This window comes from Ursus arctos, unplaced genomic scaffold, assembly GCF_023065955.2.
Source record: "Ursus arctos isolate Adak ecotype North America unplaced genomic scaffold, UrsArc2.0 scaffold_31, whole genome shotgun sequence".
In the NCBI taxonomy this organism is placed as follows: Eukaryota; Metazoa; Chordata; class Mammalia; order Carnivora; family Ursidae; genus Ursus; species Ursus arctos.
Window position 1 is genome coordinate 3,069,414 of NW_026622997.1, and position 12,552 is coordinate 3,081,965.

Sequence of the window (12,552 nt, forward strand, 5' to 3'; positions counted from 1 at the left end):
GTAGACCATTTTCAAATTATTTAGATGAGGATTATTTCCATCAGGTGACACAGATATCTACTTATCCTTAGCTAGATTCCAGGGGATTTATGACCAGGAAATGACCAGGCAGAGATTAAAGGAATGAGGTTAACTAAAAATCAAGGGAGAGAAAAGACAGGCTCAAGGGGAGGCAAGATGGGCACTTCCAGAAGGTACAAAGGGGTAGTTTGGACCATTTAATGAAAATTGAAGGGAGGCAACAGAGGCGCTTTCAAGTGAAATGATGATTTATAAGAAGAATACTGAAGTATAACAAGATGGAAGAAAGCACAGAATGACCTCACATACCACAGAAATGTTTTTGGGGGATTGAAAAAGATCATTTGACCTTCCTATTTTCCCAGGACTCAAATAGTCATCATTGTCTCCAACAGGAATTAATTGTGGTTCCAACCTTGAAAACACATCCTCTAGGCTGTGAGAGCTGACTCATACACAGAGCTGATGCCAGTTTTGCTGCAACTGTTCTAGAAGATGAATTCCGCCATCTTTAAACACCCCGCGAGCCACAGGGACGGAACCTTGGGCTAACCTAGCAGATGAAGAGAATCTCCTAACGTGAATCAACAGTTGTTTTTGAGGAGGTGTTTCAAAGAAAGCAGATGGCAAGGCTCTGAGGATGATGCTAAGATGAGAACACTCTGGCTCTGTGCTCTGCGTATTTACAACACAGAGAAGAAGGGGACTTTGTAGAAAATAAAAAGAAGAGAAAAAGAGAAGAATCGTAAAATGGATGGGCAAATTAAATATAGGAAAAAATGAATAAAAAATGGCAGACAACCCAACAGGAACATGGGCCAAGGTCTCAAACAGAGACTTCATGAAAGAGAAATTCTAAGTGGCCTAAAGATATAAAAGGTGGTCAACTTGGCTAGACATTAGACAAATGAAAATTGAAAACACTGCAAGATAGCACCACGCTGCACTTCAACAGAATGGATGGAGACAGTGAGAGAAAACATGGAACAAATTGGCAAGGGTCTGGAGCCCACTGCACATGAGTGCAGTTTAGAACCTCTGGAATCTGCTTGGCCACATCCCCTCAAGCCAAATGTAGGCATTCCAATGACAGACACCTCACTTAGAAACTTCCCTCCACGCTCAGAACAAGAGGCGCAACAGTGTTCGGAGTGGCCCAACAGGAACCAACCCAACCGTCTGCCAAGAGAAGAATGAGTGAATCAATAAAGGTCTATTCACACAGCGAGGGGAGTAAGGACCGCAGTGTGCCGCAGCACGGGTGGCTCTCATAGACAAACGTTTAAGTAGAGGTTTTAAAAACAGACAAAACTAGTTTATCCTCTTAAACATCCAGTTAGGGCTGCCCCTTGGTAGGGATGGAAGCGGTGACCTGATGGGGGATGAAATGGAGGCCCCCCGGCGCTGGTATCTAGTCACACACGGTGCTTTTACTTTGTGGAAAGTGTACATTTATGTAGGTAAAAAGTAAAACATTTATTTAAAACAAATCCAATGTTTCATTTATCTCAAAGCCTCTCTTCCGTCCTGGGCTTAGGTCTGATAAGTGGAGCGGGCAGGAAGGAGCCCCTTTCCTGTTCTCCCTGGCCATCCCCCTCCTCCTCTTCCACGGGGCCCTCCAGCACCGGAGCAGAAGGGAAGGCAGCCGGACGATCGATGCTGTCAGCTGTTGGATCACAGTCTAAGTTCCCAAACAGCAACATGAATGAGCTCAGGCTTCCCACGCATGGCTCTGGAAGCATCCGTTGCCTCGGAGGTAAGAACAATGGTCCTGCGCGTCCAGGCTTTCCGAGCAGACGACATCTCTGGGTCGGGGACTTTGTAGTGACTGTTCCCCATCTCATGGTTTGAATTCTCCGTGTACATTTTCCAGGGGCTTCAGAATAGGTGCAACTGTGAGCTGATCGGAACCATCTCTGCCCCCCCACCCCATTCCCTAAAGAGCTTTTTCTAACATTAAGTCATGCGAATTAATTCACTTTTGTCAAATTGTTGATCAGCATCTAACAATGAATGACCTGCTTTTTCTCTTTTGACTTAAATAGTATGAAATATATTAATACATTTCTTCACGTTGAGCAAACTGTACCTTGAGTTTTCTTTTGATACCATCAGATTTGATTCACTGAGAGTTTATTTAGGACTTTGGCTGCCCTATTGATATATGACATTGGCTCTGAATGCACACATGTCGTGTCTGGATAGGAAGCTTATGCTGATTTCGAGAAAAGAATGAGAAACTCTCTAGTGCCCAATAATCTGAAAAAAAAATTAGAATGGAAATTGTGTCGTTGCTTTTATTATCTGAGGGCTTGAAAGCGTTGCTTGTAAAATCTATGTAGGGGCAAAGCCATTGCGAGGAGACTTTTGGATAACTTCCTCAACTTCCTTCATGGTTGTGGGCCTGTGAAGAGGTTCTGTATATTTTTCCAACAATTTTAACAATTTATGTTATCTTGGAGGTTCATTCATTTTATACATAATTGAAAACATATTTGCAAGATATTGAAATTTTTTGATCAAATTATCTTTTTAATAATATATTCATTTTTTTCCTCTATCTGAGGTGTGAACTTCTTTTGAGACTCTGACATGAGGCGTGTGTGCTTTCTTTCTGCTTCTTCATCAGACCACTTAGTGATTTATTTATTTTAAAGGTAGTTGTCTTTTTTTTTAAGGTTTATTTGTTTATTATTTATGGTGGAAGGGGCAGAGGGAGAGGGTGAGAGAGAATGTCAGGCAGACTTCCCGTTGAGTGCAGAGCCTGACATGGGCCTTGATCTCATGACCCCGAGATCATGACCTAAGCCAAAATCAAGGGTGGGATGCTTAACCGACTGAGCCACCCAGGCCCCCCAAAGAGAGTTGTCTTTTTATTTTAGAATCTATTACCTTTATCTTTCATCAGTCTTACTTCCTATTTCTTTTCATTTTACTTCTCCTAAGTTTTGTTTTGGATACTTAGTTCATTTATTTTCATTTACTTTTATTTAATTATGGAGAGAACTTAAGCCTCCAAGGACTTTTCCTCTAAGTCTGCCTTTGTAGGAAGATTGCATTTTCTGTGTTAAGCCCCCAAATTCATTGTTTTCTTAATGCTTTATTTCTTAAGGTAATAACCCACGGAGTAAAACAAGCATCTGTCGACCCTTACTATATATGCATGAGGAAACTGGCCTCTGAGACACCCAGACACCTCACCCAAGTGCAGTCCCCTTGGTTTCATTACTGTTCTCTGAATATGTGCTCTAACTTGTGGTAGTTACTGTATTAGTGCTGCATTAAGTCCTTTCCATACCGGAATTACATTCTGTAAGTATCGTAATTGTCACTGTGATTTGGATGTAATTCAAGGTTCCCTGGGGTGAGGCAGGCCAGGTTGCCCAAGACGCAACATTTAAGGAGACATACTTTCTCAGGCTTGGGCAAGCACAGGATTAGCCCAGGAGAGTGAGCATCCCGTCACGTCCCGGGCACCTCTCACTTTTTCCTTAGCCTAGTTCTGGCCACTGACTTTTTTTTTTTTTTTTAATGACCACCCTCCTCCCCATTCTGTTTCTCAAAATATTCCCATGGAGATTATTTTGGAAAAGTACTTGGATAATCCTCCAGAATAGCAGAGAGTATCTTTCTTAATATGCCACACTATCATTATGGAGTCTTAAAACATTAAAATATTAAGTTAGCCAGGAAAAGTTTTGTTTCACGAAAATTTCCAATCAGTATTGACCTGCGAGTCTCTCCTGGTATCTACTGCAATAAGGAAGTCTGATCAGCCGACTAATTTTTGTAGGACGGGTGTATGTAGGTAGGTGTGATAGGGTTCTCTCTTTTCCCTGAAACTCCATACTTTCACCAAGATGTCCAAGGCGTGAATCACTTTCAATTTGATGTTGCCTTGAATATCATGAGTAATTTGCTTTTCAGCTAGTGGTCTTAGAATTTCCTTCATTTTTTTAAAATTAATGATTCTTCTTTATTTGTTAAGAATCCCTTATCTATTTATCTATATGCTAGAACCTTGTTATCTACCTTCCACTTTCTGCTGACTTCATCCTTGAATCTTTTACTTTGCTTTCTCCCTGGATTTCTCTGAGCTAGAAGCACACTGACACATTTCCCAAGCTCTTCTCCAACTTCTGTAAGTTCCAAATTATTCTTAAAGTTGCTGAAAATACACCTACATCCACACTATTCCTCTTCCCATCTTTAAAAAAAGAAAGGCATCCACACCTTATTGTGAGCCAATGCCTGGAGTGTAAATACCTCTCGGTTGTCAACAAAGGGATAATTCCAAGTATCAGGTTGGGGATTACCTGTTAATGATTAATACATTCACCTATCTCTTGGTTTTCCTGGTTTTCCTTGCCCATTGTATGTGTTTTTATTATAGGTGAAGGTTGACCAGGGCTGAAACTTTCTGAATTCAGGGCAACAGGTCTCGTTAGGGAACCAGTTCTTAGAAATGAAGCTGGGATATTTTCCCAGTTTCAAGATATATTTGATAAAATTCTCAGATAAAAAAGTTATGCGATTACTTCTAAATTCAGTATGAATTTTACAAGAAGGTGGTTCAAACCTCTATCAAAATCAAATCATGTCATGAAATATTTACTCGAATTGTCATCATTTCTCCTCTTATTTCATCTTATAAAATGTTCAATGTTTTCTTTTATTTATAAAACAACTCATTCATGTTTTTGATAGACAGTGTTAGATGTCAAGTTAAAAGTGTTCAAGGGTGTAGCTAAATTTTTCAAAATTCTTTTATGCGGTACACAATCGAAAGAGTTTGAAGACTGCTTCTCTCTATAAATGGTCTATTTTTAAGCAGTATCCATTCTGATATTTACTATTCCTGGTTTTCTTTAAACATTTCCACAGCATTATTAACTAGCATCTCTCTTTCATAGGCCCCACCCTCTTTCATCTCAGTGCAATGTCATACTCTGATTTTTATAACTTGCTTCCATAGAATATATATTTGTTTTGAGTCCTATCACAAAGTTTTAGGAATTTACTTTTACTTTGAGAAAATCTCAAGAAAAATGTGTCTATTCTCTGAAGTCCATGGTATTGATTTCCTTTTCTCATATTGAGAATTTAAAAAAAAATGTTTGTGTTACTGAGGATTTGGGGGTTGTAATTATAGAAACCAACAGGATCATTTATGCTACCGTGGATTTATTCAATGAAACGGAAATGGGGCTGCTCCAAGTTCAAAGTGAAACCTAAAGAAAGGTAGCTACAGCAGTTTGCTCCACTGCCGACATAAATGGTGTTGAGCTCTACACTCTCCGTTCTCCAGTTCCTCTCCTCAATATGTAAGGTCTCAGGAAAGGATTTAATTGGTGGAATTTAGGTCAAGTGCTCGCTCTTTGGCTTTAACAGCGCCTGACGATCTGATGGGCAGAGTCTCAGCTGACCCCTTCAGCTTCCAGAGGGAGGTCAGGACACATGATTCACCATCACAATATGTTCTCACACAATGGGAAAGAGATAATTCCCCCAAATAAAGTTACGATACTAGAAAGAAGGGGTAAGAAATCTTGGGACTAGGTTTATATGAAATCTATGTTGTTTCCTTTTTAGTTATTGTGGAAGAGAACCACTTCTATCTGAGACAGCTGTTTGCCAGAATAAAGCGAGGGTGGCTTCACCTTCAGAACCTCCCGCCGCTGCTCTGGATGCCACTGCAGTTCTTAGGACCTGAGCTTTCCCCCAAGCGATGTCCGTTTGTGTGATGATTAATTCATGTGAATGAGTACGCAGAGGTTCCTGAGTGCACGGACATCCCCAACCAGAACATAATGGCTTCCGGTTTGTGCTGAAACCACTTCCCAAGTGGTCATGTCTAGTCACTTTTCTGAAAGCAGGGGAGTACCGTCTCCTTGTTGTTATGTGACTCTTCAGTTCCAGAAAGTGCTCTCTACTTTTAAGGGTGAATCATCCCCCATGGTCCAAGGCCCCAACTCCACTTCTACCCCCGGCTCCCAGGAACCCAGCAGAGAAATGGCTGCCACAGACATAGAAGTCTCAGAGAAGCAGAGAGGCTGAGCATCATTGAAATGGGTGCACAATACCCTCGCTTATGACCCTGTTATCACCCAGGAGCTTGAAAAAGCCAGTTTGGCATTTGGAGCTATACATTTCGTTGGGATTCTTGGAAGCGAACCTGAGGAATGCCTGTCTAACCATGTCGCTGTGTGGAGCACGCGGTGCTGCCGCTCCAAGGCTGGACAGAAATGGGTCTTTGGCTTCACGCACAGATACGAGGAAGAACTAGGAGGTGTCAAACAGGTTCAGATTAGTGACCTAGAAAATTATCTGTAAGTAAGTTATAATGAAATTGAGAAACTCTTCCTTTCATGCAAATATCATCACTATTCATATATTTCTTCAAAGTCAATTATCATCAATCTTTATGAATTCATTTCAACAGTAATTTAATAGTTCCTTCTCAAGATTAGCCTTTTGTCTTAAGGTTGATGCTCTCCATGTCCTTTCAGGAAAAGATCGGTTGCCTTGTAGCCTGGCCTCTGGATGGGATTACCTGTTTTGTTCTTCACTGATGTATGCTTTGAGCAATTTCTATGTGTGTCTGGGTGAGGTATTGGAGGCACAGTGACAAGTGATGCCAGTGTTGTCCTCATCATGGAAGTTGACATCCTAGATGGGGACTAATACTCTCATTCCAAACATATATACCCCATGCCTGGCCAGGGTGGTGAGCAAACAGATACAGTCCCTGTCCAAAGCAAGCAAGGCAGTTAGTAAGTAAAAAATTGAGCAGGGGTGATAAACATTAAGGAGAAAAATTAAGCAGGGAAGGAGGACTCACTGAAAAGGAGACATTTGGGTAAAGTCCTAAAGAGGGAAAGGGAAACGGGGGAATGGGCTTTGGAGGAAAAGCAACTGGGCAGATGTTAAATGATAAACTCCATCATCAATCCCATATTACAATTGGGAAGAGCACTGGGAATGCAGTATAGAAGGACAGGAAAGATTGGCGAGAACACCACGTGGCCATGAAAGACCTCGTCAAGAAAGTGACACTGACTTGACTGGAGCCCAGCTCTGCAAGTTAGCAAGCATTACTCCATAAAGAAAAATAGTGAGTATAGTCCAGGCAAAAGAACCCGCATGTATGAGAAGGAGATGAATAATAAAAATAATAATATAATAGAGCCAACATTTGTGGCATGCTTATTATAGGCCGGTTAATCATCACAGCAATCAACCCAGTGGCGAGGGAGCATTATTACCCCATTATATAATGAGGCCACAGAGACAGAAAAGATATCATGTAGTAAGATTTAGAATACAGGCAATTTGATGGGATCTTAATGATCAGGAAATCTTGGGAGATGCGAAATGATGCTTTTCAGAAATTGAAGATAGCCATGATTTTGAGAAACACATAAGTTGACACCACTATGGATGTTAATAGCTCCTCGGGCAGGGTGCTGAGAGCCTTCTTAGTGTGTGCCCAGTGTTTCAAGGGAACTTATGGAAGAGTAGCAAACAGCTAGGAGACAATTCGATCCAAAGCTAAACCAGGCTTTAGTTAAAATGGTTCCACTTACAAGACAGAAGGATATTATTTAGCATTTGACTTCAAATAAGGGCTAATCAGACTGATCAATTAAAAGCTTCCAAAACACAGTGGGGCACCAAGTAACCAGAGCCGGCAGGCTCTCCAGGCATGCACTCGAGGAGTACTGGGCGGCAGCCTGAGGCTAACCCCCACTCACCTTGCAGATCGCTCCATTTCTGTCCTAAAATCAATAAGTCCCCAGTTGTTCCGTTTATCAAAAGCCCTAACTAAACACAGCTGCCGCATTTGGAAGGGACTGCTCCCAGTGGGCAGTTGCCTGACCACACTACGAGGCGAACAGGCTCTATGCCTGGACTCCCCACGGCCCGCTTTCCAGAGTTCCTGGAGCACGGAAGGGACCTCGGCACCCTGGTAAGCTGAGTGGGTTCTCCTGTCTGCTTACTATTGAAAACTCTCTTCTCTGGGTCTCGGCTTTTCTCCTGCAATATTTGATTTGTTTTCCATTATATAATTTGGCACTGAACATGTCACTGCTGCTGGCTCAGCAATTCCAGGGTCATCGCCCCATTGCCCCGTGGAAGGGTTTCATAGCGTCTGCCATTGTCCTCTTTATACTCTGATTTCAGCATTGCCATCTACCCCCTGAGATACTGCAGCTCTCTTTCCCTCTCCCCATGTCTTATTGGTTCTGACTGTCCTCCTTTCCCTACACGTCTATCTTCCTTGCTGGCCATCATCTCATGTCCAGAAGCACCTGCAAACCTTAGTTCTTCTTAGGCACCAGACCCCAGGCCTCTCCACTAGTCACAGTATATACTCCCTGGTTCCCAAGCCGGCCTCTCATATTTAGTTCTCATTGCATGTGCTTTCCCACCTGGAAAACTCTTAGCAAACACCCCCTGCCCTAGGATGCCAGGTAAATCAGTCACCCCAGATAGTCTTGTCACATCTTATTTTAAAGTTGTTTTGTTGTTTTTTTTTTTTAAGATTTTATTTATTTATTTGACAGAGAGAGAGACAGCCAGCGAGAGAGGGAACACAAGCAGGGGGAGTGGGAGAGGAAGAAGCAGGCTCCCGGCAGAGCAGGGAGCCCGACGCAGGGCTAGATCCTGGTATCAGGCCCTGGGCCAAAGGCAGATGCTTAATGACTGAACCACCCAGGTGTCCCTTTTTTAAAGTTCTGCACCTTCATTTGTTCTGTCTGAAGGTAATCTCCTAGAGGGTGCCTGCCACGTTTTTCTTCTCGGTTCTTAACAAATAGCCTGACACCAAATGGTTGTGGGATAACGATATTTTGAATGGTGACCAACTATAAACATTTCAAGAATCTCTTGTGCTCTCAAAGTTTTGTAATAAAAGAGAAAAGGTAACATCTTAAAGTACTTGCCTTAAATATTTTCTGCACTGTGATTTCCAACCAAATAAAAAAACAAGTGGGGTAAAAAAGCCAACAAGGAAAATATATATAATTGACATTTTTTGGTGTGTTAGGACAATGAATATTGGGCAATTTTTTCTGTTTCCCAAATTTATTTGAAATAGCAATAAAAAGAAAAAATATATATGTATATTAATTTACTGAAAAAGAGATAGCATGCCATCCTTTCTGTTAAAAAGAAAACTGAATACTTTTGTCTGTGAAAGTTACAAGGAGACATTACTCTGGTTTTTTCAAGAAGGAAATGAAGGACTGGAGAACATGACTAAGCAGAATTTGTTTGTTTTTATTTTGTCTGCTTGCTTTTTATTAGCTTTTTTGTAGGTTTGAATGTCAAACCACGTGAAAGTGTTGCATGTTCAAAATAATAAATTATATTTACAATTGAGATTTTGTTTCAAAATATGTAATATTCAGTACTGAAAAATTCTGGATCTTAGAGCTGACAAGTGCTTAGAGAAGAGTTAGTAGCAACCATCTCACTTAAAATAATTTTTGTTGAAATATAATTTATATTCGGAAAATTACGCATATCTGCGAGCCACGTAGAAGTAGCAATTACAGGATATTGATCATGTACAATTGAGATTTATCCAAAAAGACAAGAACTGTGTAATATCACTTATATGTGAAATCTTAAAAAGTCAAATTCATAGAGAGAGAGTAGATTGGTGGTGGCCAGAGGCTGGGGGTGTGGGAGAAAGGAGATATTGGTCGAAGGGTTAAAAACTCCCAGTTATGAGATGAATAAGTTCTGGAGATCTAATGCACAGCATGGTGACTACAGTTAACAATACTGTTGTATATACTTGAAGTCTCTAAGAGAGTAGATCTTAAATGTTCCTACCACACACACACGATGATCATTATGTGAGGTGATGAATATGTCACCTGATCTTTTTGTGGTAATAATTTCACAATATATGTGTATATCAAGTCATCATGTTGTGTACCTTAAACTCACACATGTTGCATGTCAGTTATATCTCAAAGCTGGAAAAATATAGATAACGTGACTATTTCAGATCTACTAAGAGCCAAGAGAAGTTCTAAAACACTATCAATTTCACCTTGCCTATGGATCTCAGAAATAATAAGAAGTGATACAATGTGTGACTAAGATCCATTAAATATTCTTTCAATGCAACCTTGTAAATACACCCAGAGTTTCTTACAAACTGCTGTATAGGAGAGAAACATGCTTGCTTAGACATATTCCAACGAGACAAATAAACAAAAGACCAATTTTGAAACATTTTTGTGATTTGGGCTATCTCTATTGCAGTCATGCCAAATTAAAGTTCTTGAAGCTGAATTTCTCAGAGAATAGGTGTGAGCCATTGATGAGAAAAGTATATTGTTTTTTCCCATACTTTAATGATAAAGTAAATTGAGGTAGGTGGTAGAATAAAGAGACAGAATGTAGAAATGGGCATATAGACACGTGAATTTGGTAAGGAACAAAATGAAAACAAAGTTTAAAAATTAAAAACAGATGGAGAAACTAGTCTATGTATGCATTCCACCAACGCCTGCAGTAAAAGCAGAGGTTACATGACCGAGCAATCATTTGATAACATAACCTTTTTGAAAGACTAAATAAAAAATGGTACCATTTATTGTGAAGAATATAAGTGCATTAAATGTGGGAAACAATTAACATAAATGAAATATAAAAACTATGTGCAGCAGAGGAGTTTTTAAAACTTTTCTGACAATATCACACAGTAAGATATATAGTATTTTATTTCCATCAAGACAGACTCATAAACACAAACATAATTGAAACAAAAATATATATTTTTTAAGGATTTATTTATTTATCTTGTGGGGAGAGAGGCAGAGGGAGAGAATCTTAAGCAGATCCCATGCTGAGCCCCATGCGGGGCTCTGTCTCACCACCCTGAGATCATGACCTGAGCCGAAATCAAGAATCAGATGCTTAGGGGCGCCTGGGTGGCTCAGTCCTTAAACTTATGCCTTCGGCTCAGGGCGTGATCCCGGTGTTCTGGGATCGAGCCCCACATCCGGCTCCTCTGCTGGGAGCCTGCTTCTCCCTCTCCCACTCCCCCTGCTTGTGTTCCCTCTCTCGCTGACTGTCTCTCTCTCTCTGTCAAATAAATAAATAAAATTAAAAAAAAAAAAGAATCAGATGCTTAATCAACTGCCCCACCCAGGCACCCCCCCAAAAGTATTTATAAAACAGTTACCTTTATTCCATGAGATATACTCTGAGATTTTCAATTCTATTGAATAAAGTCTTAGTCTATCCTATTATATTTCATTTTTCAAGAAGATTCTTCATAGCCACGCAAGTTGATTTCACGGGTGTGTCAAGATTCATGCTTTGCAATACTCTGGGTCTATGGTAACAGCCAGCCAGAACACTCCAGGTGACCACAGGCACATATCAGACCGGCTCAGCTAATGGGAGAACTCTACCTAATGCCCCAGCCCTGATATTAGGTCCAAGAGTTGTGGACGCAACCAGAGCTGGGCCGATAAGAGAGCTTCGTAAGACTCTCTGATCTGGAGCCTGGACAGAAAGTGATACGTAAGAAGACAGCAGAAATGAGAGCTTGGGGTTGTGGGGCAAGAAGAGAGGGGAGGAGGGAGAGGAGAGAGGACAAGGAGAAGGAGGGAGAGGGAAGAAGAGAGGCAGAGACGTGAGAGGAAGCGGGAGCCAGTGGGGTACAAATCCTGACTTCCAGGCATGTGGTCTGCGGGGCTGTGCTCATTCATCCGTTGTCCTTCCTGTCCTGTCTGCTCTTCCACCCCAGCTGCCTTCTGTCCTGAAGCTGGTCCAACAGGGCTTTCTTCATGGCGCATCCACAGACGCCTGACATAGGAGCCCCAACCTTTCCCTTGACACCGTGAAAACCACCCCCCAGCACGGGAGCCAGTGAAGTGATCTTGGCCTGCAATCCTGTCCCTCCTCCTCCTTATGAGATGAACTTTGTTCTTAATCTCTCTATGTCGCCGGAGGGTACACGGAGAATAAGGGAGAGGTGGAGAGGGAGCTTAAAATCCAGGAAAGGATGGATTTTTGCTCATTGTCAAAATAACATAAAAAAATTAAGAGACAAGTTTATGGTTAAAGACCAATAGGGCCAGTCTTGTTAAAGAGCTTGGAGACACACCAGAGCATTCCAAATTCCATTTTTGTGGGCACAGCTCTCCCATACTTGCCTCTGTAGCTATGAATCCAGCTGAGGGCATGAAATGGGTGATTTGGTCCTCAAGCCTTCCTTATTTTCCTACTATTTTTCTAAAATTGATCATGACTACTACTTCCAAGGCCCTCCTTATTTCCCTACATTCTTACCAGTAGTGCGTTATCGGACTCTTAGATTTCTGAAATCAGAACGGTGACAATAGTCTTGCTGTTTTCTCTTACTATACGTTAAGTTAAACACCCTTCTGTGAGTCGTCAAAAACGGCAGCCTTTGTCTAAAAAGGTTTTTATCTCACATGCATCCTTAAATTATAGTTTAGCTGTATATAGAATTCTAGATCGAGAAGAATTTTGCCTCTT

At 41.2% G+C, this 12,552-nt stretch overlaps 1 protein-coding gene across 4 annotated transcripts in view; it reads left to right on the plus strand.

Annotated features, from left to right (window-relative positions):
• The first annotated feature begins 84 nt into the window (after positions 1-84).
• Positions 85-12,552, plus strand: part of SLC17A3 (solute carrier family 17 member 3) — a 58,460-nt gene continuing 45,992 nt past the window's right edge. For all 4 annotated transcript variants that reach the window (XM_057304785.1, XM_057304787.1, XM_057304789.1 and 1 more), the window contains exons 1-2: positions 85-1,777; positions 5,614-7,990. The gene's annotated coding sequence lies outside the window, so the exon portion shown is untranslated. The remainder of the gene's footprint in view (positions 1,778-5,613; positions 7,991-12,552) is intronic.